Below are 13,650 nucleotides of genomic sequence, written 5' to 3'. Positions count from 1 at the left end.
TTTAGCATGATATGCTTTCTGCTTTTTTTTTTTTTCTCACTGCCCCCTCCAAAAAAAAAAAAAATGCTTTCTAGTAAACCATAAGAAGGTTAGGAGAGAACAAGGTCAACAGTGACTATAAGGTGGCATTTCTTAGATTGAATTCTACTGGGGAGGGGGAGGGGAGGAGAAAGACTTAAATGGAGACAGAAAATGTCAGTTACCTTGTAGAGAATGAAAGGAGTATTTGAGGAAGTAGCTATCAGGAATGGTGGGATGTGTTTCATATCTGAAATTGGGTTTTAAAATGCAGACTGGAAAGGAATAGCAGAGAGTCTATAAAAAAAAATCAGTCCTGGGAAAAGAAAGACGTAGGAGAAAAGACAGACACGAAGTAAGTAACTAGGGAGGTAAAGAGCAGAATGAGGAAACCATGAGAGTACAAGCTGGAGGTCCATCATGAGGGCTGTGCAGGTGAACTCTGGAATTATTAGAAAGATGAGGATTTTTATGTGATGGACCTCCCAGAGAGCAAGTCTACTAGCAATCTCAATGTCTTTGATTGACAAGAGACTTCAATGAATATTTTTAAAAGCTGTTCCTCCCTGTGCCTTCAACCCTTTTTATGCCAATGTCTTTTATAGGAATGTTTAACAAGTATTCACTGAATCTCCTCACACTCCACCCACATCCACTTCTTGTATATGTGGGGACTGATCATAAAAGTCATAAATGCAATAAAAAATGAAAAGGATCCAAAAAGTTGTTCTATAATCCAATCTGTATGCAGAAATGTGATGCTTAAAATGTAATTTATTGTGGCTTCTGAAATGTTCCTTCTAGGAGCATGTGAATGAATGGTCAATTAATACGTGGGCACTTAAATAATCAAATGATCATACAAGGAAAGAAGGCACAGAAATGCTTCATCAACAGATGTGGTGCCATTGCTATACCCACCTCACACAGAAAAAAGCATGCTTCCCTAGGTCTTGTTTTCTGCACTTGTACAAGGGAAGCTCTTGGCTTGCCCCTTTTGATCTCTGAAATAATGGTAGAACTATTGGCTTCTTAAACTGTTCTGATAGTCCAGAGCCCAAACTAAGATGCTTATAATGGAGACATGATTAAACATTTTTTTGGTTTCAAAAATACATATTTCCCTTATAAACTTCTAGAATATTCTCATGAGGCTTGGTTTCTGTTTTGAGCTAGCCTCACTTAAACATGATCCTAAGTCTCAATTGTCACCAGTATTTCTTCAGAACTCTGGAATACAAAGAACCAAAGTATCAACTGCAAAATATACGCATAATTGAGGTAATTCGCAATTCTAGCATTGAAAAAATGTAATGAGCCGTTTAACTTCATTTATAATCTTTTAATTAAATAGCAATAACCTTTTTAAGTATAAGGTAGCGCATTCTTTTTTAACTATTTCTCCACCTCCACCATTTCTACTCTAGGGTTATCTATATACAAAATGTGGAGGGAAAATTAAAATTTGAGTCCTTTTGTAATGTCTGTCTTGTGATATAGCCCTGATATATTTGTATTAACCTGTCATCATTTCTTGATTTCTCTAATTATCTTTGTATTCAAAAGGCTTACAAAGTTACCCCTGATAAGAGAGACATAAAAGCATATATATTTTAAATAACTAAAATGCATGAGAAGCTGAGTCTAAAGGAAGTTCTCCATTTCACTGGACAGTGAAAATCAGTGGGACATTAAGCAGGCAGCATTCACTGCATTAGCAATGTCGGATTCTTCTTTCATTAGGGAGAGGCACTAGATCATAGAAGACAGGACCGCAGACTTGCAAGGACCCTCAGTAAAAACTCATCAATATTTTCAAAACACATCACATTCTTCTTGAGCTCCTTTGAGATACATTAGCAACCTTATTAGGTTCTCTGTTCTGAATTATCTCCCTGTCTTACTCCTTGACCTACTAATGTCTCAAAATACATTAAGGCAACAATTAGTTCCTTCTCTTTATGCTGATCGGGCATTTGGCACTCTCAAAAGCATAATACAACTCATTTTTCTTCTCCTGCTTCACGTGGTAAGGCTTTTATTTTAAATAAGTGAATATAAATTACAGCGTGATGCCCAACAACTTCAGTGAGAAGACTATGGGAGTGGAGATGGAATAAAGAAGCTAGGGGAAGAAAATACTGAATCGGGAGAATACTGATGATTCAAAATAATGCCATCTTAAGCCCATTAGACAGAACAATTTTTAACCATCTTATTTACATCTGAAAAATTAATTTGAAGTCTTACATTTGAAGTCTACAGTTTGCTTTATTTTCACTATTTTTTTCCTTTGGCTGATTTTCCAGTAAATAAGCTTTCTACTTCCTGTCACCACCCACAGATCTTCTCTTTGATGTTTTGTGCTCTCAGTAAAATAAGCCATCACTTCTCTATGTATTTTAATGATCCAAATTGAATGCCAAAATACTATGTGTGCACAGACACTTGTACACACATATATAATCAATATTACATATATTATGTGTAAATGTAATTAAATATATAATTAGTCATGAAAACAGACATTCATGGAGACTCCAAAATTATTCTAAATTATTGCAAAGTTGTTCCTTAGTCATGTGATAATTTTCCTGGCCCCTCAAAAACCCCTTCTATACCTTCTAAATAGTCCTACATATTAGTAGCTAGTATTACTTCCAGTCAGAAATGCAGTTACTGGGGCACCTGGGTGGCTCAGTCAGTTAAGCGACTGACTCTTGATTTCAGCTCAGGTCATGATCTCAGGGTCATGAGATATAGTCTCCTATCAGGCTCCACACTGGGCATGGAGCCTGCTTGAGATTCTGTCTCTCATTCTCCTTTGTCCCTCCCTGCATGCTCTCTCTCTCTCAAAAAAAAAAAAAAAAAAAAAAAAACACAGTTACTAATGACAAATTTTCTTGAAGGATTTGTGCTCATACCAAGCAGAATGTGATTGATGATTAAAAATGAGACATTTATTGATTCAGCTGAACCCAAAAACTTAGAACAAAAAGTAGCCACCAAGTGTTGCCCTTTAAAAGTGAGCGGCTGCATCATTCATGGATCACGTGACAAGCTGGAGCTGACAGAGTTCGGACAGCACCGTGGATCCTGATGGGGAGACTGAGGACGTCAGTTTGGTTAGGGTTGCCAATGAAGAGTGAAGTGTGGGGGCAGCCAACCACGGGGAGCTTCAGGGGACCACCAAGGAGCTTGACCCATGTCTCTGGAAGTTCACAGATATGGTTTGATAAGGTGGTGATATTCGAAATATTTATCAACTGTCATTTGCTGGTGCTGAAGATACCAGAGCAGGACCCTGGAGTCCTATGGTGGCAGAAAATACCTTTTGGTTAATGGATGGTGGAAAACTGAGCAGAGTCATAGAGGAAGGGGAACGGGACAGGGCTCTTGACTTGACTGGAGAATGTACCAAACTTAGAGAAATATTTTCACATGTGAAGCAGCCTCAGGCTCTACCACTGACAAAAGATCAGCTTTGATTAATATCTGATTTATCTGGGCAAAATAGAAGGTCAAGAGCATCTTATGCTATTGACCTGAGCCAAGAGCAATGACAGAGACAGAGACAGAGTTAGAGAGAGAGAGAGAGAGAGAGAGAGAGAGAGAGACAGCTGAATCCAGAATGAGAACCACTTTCACACTGGAGCCAGGCAGAAAGAAGCATTAATTTTCAATCTTTGAATTTGATTATTACTCTGGTCTAGACGTTTTAATGACTGAAGTGAGACTGTTCTCTGGAGTTTTATTTGAGCTCTTTATTAACGAAGTGTAATTGAATAAAACTCTGAGGCACATCGGAGAGTCATCTAGGGGCAAGGAGAGGACTATTCTACAGTCCGAATAAAAAGGTTAGTGACAGGAAAAATGAAATTTATTTTCTATTTGCATCTCAACATCCATTCAGTAAAAAGATTACAATGGCAAGGTATCCAGTCAGAACTTCAACTGCCATTTGGACAGGGCTGGGCTAGTCTGACCAACAGGCAGGAGGAGCCAGGGGCATTCGTTTGACATGATGCTTTCTTGTGTTATATTTAGTTGGTTTGGGTTTTGTTTGGTGTCAACACCAGAGAAGAAAAGAATATAGAAAACCAGAACTTCTCCATGATCCGTTGCATGAGCTCCTGACTGAGGGTTTAGGAGAACACTTCGGGAAGAAGAAAGAGCAGCTGTTTTCACCAAAGTCCACCTGAGAAGCAGGGCATCTGCTTCAGAGCATGAGAAAGGTGTCCTTCCTTGATGTATACACTGTCACGGGCTCATGCAGAGTGAAGATTCTAAGAGATTAATACCACATCAGAACCCTAGACCTCATACTTTGGGGAGCATAGGAGATGAATTTGTGTCCTGGACTCAGGCCAGTCCTGGAAGGCTGTGATAGTCAGTGTGAGGTGTCACCCAAGTGACTCTGAAGGAGCCAAGGTGACAGAACGAAGAGAAGGTGAACCCACAAGGTAGGCTTCATCAGCAGTTACTACACTTGTAAGCCCAGGGACCCCTCCACACTCTTATTTTATGATACACTACCAAAAATCACATTCATTAATATCACCACTGTCTCAGTCAGCTCAGGCTGCTGTAACCAAATACCACAGACTGTGTGGCTTAAACCACAGACATTTACTTCCAGCAGTATGGCGGCTGGGAAGTCCAAGACCAAAGTGCCAATTAATTTGGTTCCGGATAAGAATACTCTTGCTGGCTTGCCAATGGCATCCATCTCACTGTGTCCTCACAAAAATGATCGAGAGAGAGGAAAAGAGAGAGGGAGAGGAAGACAGAGAGGTCTACAGTCCTTCCAATAATAGCCTCAAAGCCTCTGTCTCTTTCATTCTCTTTGCTATTGGCTTAGGTCCAAAGCATCGGACTCAACTGACTTTCTATTTTGCCCAGATAAATCAGGTACTAATCAAAGCTGATCTTTTGTCGGAGGCGAGCCTCATGAGTCACGTGTGAAAATACTTCTTTAACTACATAGGTTACCCTGAGTTCTCCGGTCAAGTCAGCGGCCCCTGTTCCATCCCTCATCGTCTGTTAATCTCCTCTCTTTTCCACACAGTCTGATCTCTCTTTCTCTTCTTCTAAAGCCTCTAACCCCATCACAGAAGCCCCATCACCATACCTCATCCAAACCTCCTCTAAACCAAATCGCCTCACAAAAGCCCCACCTCTAAGCACCATCACACTGGGAGGGTTAGTCTTCAACATATGACTCTTAGGGTCTCCAAACATTCATCCATAACAATCACCAATCTTATCAGATTAGTCTTTACCTCTTGCGAAGCTGTTAACCAGAGGTGAAAAACCGTTTTTTGAAATACTTCTCTTCATTTGAAATCTCGTTTTATCTCAGCTATATATATCATTGTTTTCCTTGAAGTGGCAGGCTCACCTAATTCGTTTTTCAGAAAAATGTCTGCCAAATATCCAAGTCTGAAAATCAGTTTGTCTGCTAGTCTTTTTCTTTTTTTTAAGGTTTTAGGACTTTTATTCCTTTTTTTTAATAATAATTTTTTATTATGTTATGTTAGTCACCATACAGTACATCCTTAGTTTTTGATGTAGTGTTCCATGATTCATTATTTGCTTTTAACACCCAGTGCTCCATGCAATACGTGCCCTCCTTAATACCCATCACCGGCCTATCTCAATCCCCCACCCCCCTCCCCTCTGAAGCCCTCAGTTTGTTTCCCAGAGTCCACAGTCTTTCATGGTTCATTCCCCCTTCTGTTTATCCCCCCTTCATTCTTCCCTTCCTTCTCCTACCGATCTCCCTGCTATTTCTTATTTTCTATAAATGAGTGAAACCATACGATAATTGTCTTTCTCTGCTTGACTTATTTCACTTAGCATAATCTCCTCCAATCCCGTCCATGTTGCTGCAAATGTTGTGTAATCGTTCTTTTTGATGGCTGAGTAATATTCCAATGTATATATGGACCACATCTTCTTTATCCATTCATCTGTTGAAGGGCATCTCGGCTCCTTCCACAATTTAGCTATTGTGGACAATGCTGCTATGAACATTGGGGTGCATATGGCCCTTCTCTTCACTACGTCTGTATCTTTTGGATAAATACCCAGTAGTGCAATTGCTGGATCATAGGGTAGCTCAATTTTTAACTTTTTAAGGGACCTCTACACTGTTTTCCAAAGTGGCTGTACCAATTTGCATTCCCACCAATAGTGTAAGAGGGATCCCCTTTCTCCACATCCTCTCCAACGTTTGTTGTTTCTTGCCTTGTCAATTTTTGCCATTCTAACTGGCGTAAGGTGGTATCTCAATGTGATTTTGATTTGAATTTCCCTGATGACTAATAATTTTCAACATTTTTTCATGTGTCCCAAATCTACAAGAACTTCTCAAACTCAGTACACAAGAAACAAATAATAAAATCAAAAAATGGGCAGAAGATATGAACAGACACTTTGCCAATGAAGACATACAAATGGCTAACAGACACATGTTAGCTAGTCTTTAAGGTAGAATAAGTATTCCATGAAAAAGCAACCAGTTCAGCTCATAACTCAAACAATTGCATAAGGGTTTTTCCCTCAGAAACCATCACACATCATCACCAGCATATTAAAAAGACATGTACTTGAGAGTAGATTTAATAAACTTAATAATTTTCCAGTTTCATCCAAGACATTCTCAAGTGAAACTAGTTTTTTGTTTGTTTGTTTTTGTTTGTTTGTTTGTTTTATCTTGTGAGTGTATGATGGTAAAGAAGGGAATGACTGTTAGTTGAGTTTGGTGTCACTGCCTTGAATCCTGCTAAGGTTCTGCCAGTTTCTTTCCCACTCCATTGCTTTTACACCATCAGTGAAAAAGACATATTAAATCTATTTCACTATTATTATGAAAGTAGTTTTTGCTCTTTCATTCCTCCCAAAAGAGTGTTGAGAACCCCACAGGATCCATATACTAAGTTTGTGATCTCTTGGACTAGATTATAGAGTAGTCAAGGGGGACAAATTCAGTGGCTCACCTGAGAGAGAGATAGCATCCTTGTGTCTGGAGGTGAATTGGCGTAAGCAAAGTCACACGAAGCCAGCAGTGGAACCAGGCACCCTGGCTGCAGATACAAGACTGAGTCATTCACACCACATTACATTCATGATTAATTGCTCCATTCCTTGTCTCATGAGCCTTAGTTAAAGCTACATAAACATAATCTTACATCCTTACAATTTTTCAATACCTTACAAAAAAAGAGAAAGAGAAAGGGCATCAGATAAGATGATTATGCTGATTTAAACCACAGGATAAGATGCCTGTCCTGTGAGCCCTGTTGATGAATGCATTCAAGTAGGGAGCTCAATAGGCTTCAGGAGACAATTTGTGCTATTACGGCTACAGTGTCTCTCACCAGCTCGGTGACATGGTCTTAATAGAGCTTAACTGGCCACCAAGTAACAGGGAATGCACAGAAAGGCATAACTGGCTTTTTGAAGAGGAGATAAAAGAAAAAAAGTTGATGGCTTTGTGTTATTAGAAAGCATCCTCCTATACCTGGAAGGGATGGTGTTTATCAAGCAGAGTGGTGTCATTTATGAGGGGCAGAATCGAGGACCTCCCTATGGCAGCCACCGCAGCAAAAATGCACCCCTCACCTCTCTTGTTTATGAAGGAAAAATAGAAGAAATCTGGAGCAATTTAGTACCAGGAATAGAAAATGCTGTAGGGGTATGGAGGCGAGGTGGGGGTGCGGCAGGGACAGAGGGGCAATAGATTTTGAACCCTGGAGGTGCTTGATATTAAGGTATTAAGTCTTAGCTTACAAAAGGTAAAAACCAGCCTGCTTTGCCAAATGATCATACCAAATGTCAGCAGCATTTGGGCCTGAAAATATTCTCTGCTGATTGGATATGAAAGATGTGAGTAATGGGAAATTTTCAAGGCAAAAACAATGAATGGTATGTGTAAAGAATACATAAAATGCCAAGGATGCAAAGAAGTTGTAGTGTTGATAGTTCTTAGAGAGAATGTTCAGTCTATAGGATGGAACCAAAGCCAGCCCTGAATATTTTATATACCTATGTATGTATTTGTTATATCATTGTGAACAATTACAATAACCCAAAGCTTCAGAGGTAAAATAAAAAGACAGATACCCATTATTTAAAGGGTCTTTTAAACTTACTGTATAAATGTTTCTTCTTACTCCAATTTCTCTCACCCTTCTGATTATTAAAAATTTAGAAGAGCTATATAGTGTATTTTATTAGACTTAGAAGTACTGAAGTGTTTCCATGCTAACAGATTTGCCCTACAATTTTAGAGCTATTAATGATGCCTGCTATGTATTTATTGGTGAAAATTTATTAAAAGATTGGGTATAATGATTTTTTATTTAACTATCCCCTTTGGCTATACAAAATCATTCTTACTTACCAAAAATAGACAGTATATATAAAGATACAGCATAGGTCAACAAAATTATTTGCTTCAACATAATTGAAGCAATTTTCAGTACCCCTATGATTCTCTGTTCGAAGCATTTTATAGAGATGCTTCCTAAAGCGGTATTTGTTGTGTTTCTAAACGTGGAAGAAGAGATCAATAAGGGGTCTACAGTCCTTCAATAAGCTCCATGGCTTGTGTCAGGGTCAATGTCTGTGTCTTTCAGAACATGCCATTTTGCCTAACACAAAGCTAGTAACTATTATTCATCACTTCTGCGTGTCATAAGTAAATTTGCACAGTGACCTATACACGGTACAGTATAGTTAAGCACATCTTCTTGTGGGAAGCAGGTGCAGCTGTGACATTCCGTGATTTTGACAAAAAATAAAAAGAGAATGATTTTCTTATGAATGTCTTTTATGTCAGAGAAATCTTTTAATAAACCTCTATGCTTTGTTTTCTCCCGTGCAGGCAAGTTAACTGCAGAAATACTTGTATATCAAGTATACTTAATATCGGACTCTTGCCAAGGCTTTATCAAAGACAGTAAAAGAGTTTAAGATGATACTCAAAGGAAGAGATGGTAGAGCACTAAATAGGGTCCTATTTAAACAAGGGCAAACGAAATGGAACTGGCCTTTCTAGTCATATTTCATTTCAGCGTGTAGGATAAATTGATGAAATAATGGATATTCAGTACAACTGTGGAAGAGAACAAAAGTGTTGATAACTTTATCAACGTGCTCTTTATGCAATCTTTATTTTATTCCAATAGTCCAGTTCTCAGGATTCTCAAAATAGTTTTTTATTGACTCCCATGAAAGGGGGAAAGAAACAGTATTACTTTCTTCTAGTACATTTAGAAATAATGCTTACGCAGACACACTCAAGGAAAAACCTGTCAATCGAATTAAGAGGAAAAAAGAGGATCACCCACTCACCTGCTAATTGCAGAATTAAGCTAATTTATACAATACAACAATAAATGCCTCCGACTGCCACCCCTGCTGCAGCTGCATTCTTCCTTCCAAGTACAAGAATCTGCTTCCCTTAAGATGCTACATGCTCGTGAAATATAATGTTCATCCTTCCATAGCCTATAACTTTGCAAATAAGTTTACATTCAACACACCATTATTTTTCCATATGACAAGCTTTAAAGACACAATCCTATTATCATTTCAACAAGTGCTTTCTTAGAGCCTGCTACAGGCTTGGTGTTGTTGGAGACACTGATTCTGATTATTTCTGGCCAGGAACTTTCCGCTTTTCTGACGAGGGCAGTCCCAGAAAGACCTGAAATTAGTGATTTGGTGAGAACTAGCTGGCTTTATTAGAACCAGTGCACATGCATCACACTCACTGTCATTTGCTAAAATGGGAACAAATGAAAAGGAGAAATGATGTTTGCTGCTTTTTTTTTTTTTTTTACTTTTTGCTAGATAGGCAAGCCCATGTTAGTCATTTACAAACCATTTATCCATCTGATAAATGTTATACCTTTGATCAACCCATCACTGAAGAAGAGCAGAAACACCCCCCACTTTCTCTCACTGGAGGTAGTACCTTTCAAAATGGCAGTTAAAGTGTTTCTGACGATTATTACCTAAAATTCAAAATGGACGGTATCACTCTACACTGCTAAAATGTTTCTCCTAGCATGATTGTAAAACCTTTCATTTTAACAGAAAATTTACCTCATTAAATATTTCTGTGGTCCAAAACAGCATGTTTCTGGATGATAAAATCCTTCTGCCACCTTCTCTGACTTTGACTTCTCTATCCCCGCGCAAAGAGGAAACAAAATACACAGCGTCCAGGTTCTCTTCTACCTTTCAGAATCCACGACTTCCTTCATGTGAAATACATCCTTACTTATTCAAAATGTCTAAAAATACACATTTTAGGCATTGATTTAATCAACACATCATATAAAATTCTTAGTAGGACAATACATATTGAAGAATAAAAAATCCATTTTAGTCTCTAAAATAATTTTTAAAGGATAGACATTTTGATCTAAGAAAATTGAAGCAAAAGAGGATAAATTCATATCTATCTCTTTAGGAGTAATCTACATAAGCAAGAAGATGATTAACTTTAAGAAATTATACTTTGGGGGGCGCCTGGGTGGCACAGCGGTTAAGCATCTGCCTTCGGCTCAGGGCGTGATCCCGGCGTTTCGGGATCGAGCCCCACATCAGGCTCCTCCGCTATGAGCCTGCTTCTTCCTCTCCCACTCCCCCTGCTTGTGTTCCCTCTCTCGCTGGCTGTCTCTATCTCTGTCAAATAAATAAATAAAATCTTTAAAAAAAAAAAAAAGAAATTATACTTTGGGTTAAAACATGAGTATTTTCTCAAACCTGTACTTAACTTTCCTAAAGAAAGATCCTGAGATAAATGTTAGAATGTTATCCTTACATAATAGAAATATAGCTTCTGCCAATACTGGGGCCAAGACTTTGGTATTCTCTTTGCGTGTGCGCGCACACACACACACACAATCGTTAGTATTACTACTGAATGCCTGTGTTTTCCAAAAATTCATATATTGAAACGTATCCCCAGATATGATGGTATTAGGAGGAATGACCCTCAGGGATTGATTAGGATTCAGTAAGGTCATGAGATTGGAACCCCCATGAATGGGATTCGTGCCCTTGTAAGAGTCGCAAGAGAGGTTTTTTCACTGCTCTGCTCTCTGCCATGTGAAAATACAACGGGGAATCACCGGTCTGCCACCTTGAATAGAGTGCTCACTGGAACTTGACCATGTTGGTGACCTGATCATGGACTGCCGGCCTCCAGAACTGTGAGAAATAAATTTCTGTTGTTTATAAGCGACCCAGTCTATGGTGTTGCTGTTCCGGCACCTCAAGCTAAGACAGTTACTTAAGGGATATTCATGCATGCCTACAAGGCTTTGCCCCCAAATGTTTAGTGAGCACCTACTATGATAAATCTTATGCAGGCTATTTGTTCAATAGTAGTCGCACTGGGGTTCTGCTCACTGTAATATCCAATGAACCAGGATGCTGTAGACTTCACCAACTCATGATGCCAATTGTCAACAAGAACCTTTAACTGTTTTCTGCATCAGGGTTGACACCACACTACTCTTAAATGTTTGTTTTTTTTTTTTCCTAAAAATGACACATATCACTATGCTCACAGTTCATTGCCAAAAGAAGACACTTGGCTATGCCTGACTTTAAGGGTCAGAGGCATGTCATCCTCTAGGGAGTCAGAAAGTAAGGGGAACTAGGAATATTGGTGAACAAGAGTAATGTTTGCCATGAAACTCAAATTTAGCTAGTCCCCCAAAAGATACTTTGATGTATGATGATATTCCATCTATAACTTTGTAATATGCAGTTTAGTTGGATGAGGGCCTGTCATGTACTCCTGTATATTTCCCGAAGTGTTAGACATTCATTGGAAACTCAAAATTGCCACAAAGAATTAATTAATTATTACTGAACAAACAAGCAATGGACATTTCATTGTCATCTGGGCATGCGATTGCTACAGGGAGATGAGGATTTCTCTAACAAAGAATAACAGGAGCAACATGAGGTCAAGTGGTGCTAATCAAGGTTGGCTGCATGCCTAGCCTGAGTCAACAAAGCATCTGGAGTGAGTTGAGGGGTGAAATCCTGTCTATCCAAAAGAAACTCTGCCATTGCCCAGTCAGGATACCCTTCCCCTTTTCACAGCACCTGAAATATCCATTCCTAACCAGCAGATTTATGCCTCTTTCTCCAAATTTTAAAAGTTAAGGGCATTGGCTTGAAAAGGACAGAGTTAACATTACTTATCATAAATGACTGTTGAACTGAATTTTTGTGTAATGATGAAGTTACTTAAAGGAAACAAAAATGCAAGCTTTGGCTCCATTAGTAGACATCGTGTATCAGAAGGAAGAAGGTAACAGGCCCACTTCTCAATACTCACCGGGCCCCATCTGGAATAGTGTGCTTGGGGAACTCTGCATTTAAGAAAGTTGTTGATATACTGAGGCTTACTGAAAGATGAAAAGTTAGGAATCTATATTGTAAAAAATATAAAGGAAGCCTGGAAGTCTTGAGCATCTTTTCCACCCCAAATGCCTGGGACCATCTTCTTCCAGGTCATATGGTCTGTCTTAGACAGTCTGGACTGCTATAACAAATTAACTTAGACTAGTTGGCTTAAATGACAGATATCTATTTTTTAGAGTTCTGGAGACTGAGGAGTGCAAGGTACTGATTAATTAGGATCCTGGTGAAAGATTTGCAGAGAGCCACCCTTTCCCTGTGTGTTCCCATGTCTGAGAGGGCGCTAGTCTCTTTCTTTTCCATAAGAACACAAATCCCATCATGGTGGACCCACTCTTATGAACTCATCTAAACTTAATTGCCTTCCAAAGGCCTTACCTCTTAATACCATCCCATTAGAAGGAGGGTTTCAACATATGAATTCTTGGGAGACACAAACATTCCATCCATAACACGACCTTATACCTCTTTTCTGGGGCAAAACAGCAGCTCTCTCACTCAACTAGCATTTATCCATTAGCACCTGCTTCCGTGGGAGGCAACCAGAGCAGCTGAGGACAGAACAACCCATCATAGACATTTGCTCAGGTTATGAATTAAGAATCTAATCTGCCAGTTTGTTCCAAGCTGAAACCTAGTACAGATTTCAATCAAAACAGAGTTATCAGAGTTCAATCTTAATATATATGCTTCAATAGTGCTGTGATGTGCCAGCACTCATTCCTTGTTTCCGACATGACTTTCATTTTGATAATTCTGAAAAGCAGATATAACAGGAAAATTGAAATCATAAAAGAGAAAATTATGTTTGAGATGTTATTGTCCTGTATATCAAGGCCAGACTGTAGTGTCCCTTTCTCATGTAAGATCCTAGTTTTCCTCTAAGCACCAAATTGATAGTGAATGGAGGAAATACCATGTCAGATCTGCAGAATCACTATCTTTATAAATAAAAAGAAGTGCTTACATCTAAAGTGGCCGGAAACAAAGGAATATGCAAATAAATGTTAATACATAAATTTAATGGAGAATCATTCCACATTTAAAAGTTATGAAGATCATGAATCAATATTCTATAATGTTAAGATTAATGGCATACTACGTAAAATGACAGCACAGGTAGTAAAATGTTTGCATATGAAAAATTATTAGATGGGAATTTAGATTAAAACAATT

This window comes from Ursus arctos, unplaced genomic scaffold, assembly GCF_023065955.2.
Source record: "Ursus arctos isolate Adak ecotype North America unplaced genomic scaffold, UrsArc2.0 scaffold_15, whole genome shotgun sequence".
NCBI classification, from domain to species: domain Eukaryota; kingdom Metazoa; phylum Chordata; class Mammalia; order Carnivora; family Ursidae; genus Ursus; species Ursus arctos.
Note: the sequence above shows the minus strand (reverse complement) of the source record.